Source organism: Ailuropoda melanoleuca, chromosome 12 (genome assembly GCF_002007445.2).
Source record: "Ailuropoda melanoleuca isolate Jingjing chromosome 12, ASM200744v2, whole genome shotgun sequence".
Classification (NCBI taxonomy): Eukaryota; Metazoa; Chordata; class Mammalia; order Carnivora; family Ursidae; genus Ailuropoda; species Ailuropoda melanoleuca.
The window spans coordinates 16288751-16290423 of NC_048229.1; positions in this window are offsets into that span (position 1 = coordinate 16288751).

Consider the following 1673-nt stretch of genomic DNA (forward strand, 5'->3'; position numbering starts at 1 on the left):
CATAGCAGAGAAGCCTGATGTGGGGCTCGATCCCATAGCGCTGGGATCACGCCCTGAGCCGAAGGCAGAGGTTTAACCGCTGTGCCACCCAGGCGCCCCTGTGCTCAGGTTTTTAGCCACCCAGGCGCCCCTGTGCTCAGGTTTTTAGCAAGACTTGCCCAGTTAGGATTAGAATCTTTATTTGAATTCCAGCCTATGATAGTCTGCTTATCTTGCTAGTCCTTCCTCCCTGGGGATGAGACCCTCTTTCCCATCTTTCCTCCCAAAACCTTGATTCAGGATCCAAGCAGTACCCACCGCATGGTATAGTATTCATAATTGCCTGACTGAAGATTGCCACTGCCTCTGGGCTTGCTCCACCTCACTAATTCTCTATATTTGGATATGTACAGAGATAGATCAGAGCACAAGTTTGCCATGCAGTTCTGGAAGCTTTATGGACCATCTAGGGTGAAGGAGAGGGTGTTTTTCCAAAATGAGAACCAGACTCGGTCTCATTCTCACAGGTCCTGGCCTCTTCCCTTTACCACTAGCACACTACTAAAGTTCTGGCATGCCGTGTGGCTGAATTATAACAGGAAATAAGGATTTAATCTCACAGAATCCGAAATTGAGTACAGTATAAGCCAATCTATTTGGGACCTTTGTCTTAGTTATGCTTACTTAGTTGATTCTTGTTCTCTTCAAAAGAGTATTAATAATGGAAAAAACATTTAAGAATACGCACAACTTATCATTTGAAGAAAATAAGATTTACAAATACAGGGCATTACTGAGGTCAGTAAACTATTGACCTACCCTTGCCTCCTAATGATATAACTGACGTACAACACATTGTACGGTTTTCAATGTGCGGTTTGCTGAGGTTTTCCACTGATGAGCACCCACGACATCATTACCACAGTCAAAATAATGACCATCCATTTCTTCCAAAAGCGTCCTCTCGTAGAGGCTTGATTTTGAACACATTACGTTTGAGATGGCATCTAATACCCAAATGAAATGTTGAGTTGGGTAGAGAAGTATGGAGTTCAGGGAAGATCTCTGAGCTGGAGAAATAAAATTGGGAGTTATCAGCATGTGGATAGTATATTTAAAGCCATAAGATTAGATGAGATCACCAAGGAGTGAATATAAATAGAGAAAAGAAGTCCAACAGTTGAGTCCTGGAACATTCCGAGAGTAGGGGATTCCAGGTTTAGTTGAAATCTTGGAGATTATTTTGTGCCAACGGACAGAAATTGGGAAGCAGAAATCTGTTGTCAAGTCTAACTGCCATATCAAGAACAGAAACTAGATGAAAAATAAAGGAGTTCTGGAATGAAAAGCAAGGATGAAAACTAGCAAAATTTGCTTGAGCTATAGGGCTGGAGATAGCCTTAATTTAATGCAGAGCCTCAGCACGGAAATTGAAGGAGTTAATATCGGAGAACAACTTTGTAAAGTATCAGGCAAGATGGTCTACAGGAAAGAGAGAAGGAATGTAGGAAGTATGATAGGGTGTTCATCAGACACTGTCTAGAGAAGGGGAGCTAGCTACAGACAAGTTAGAGGTTTGTCCTAACAGTGCGAAAGTGCCTGCTAAGGCTGCAAACTACCAATTTTAATAGTTAATTAGCATAATTCTTCACTATCAGGCTTATCTGCCTGGGAGAAGAAAGCAGATCAGTGAA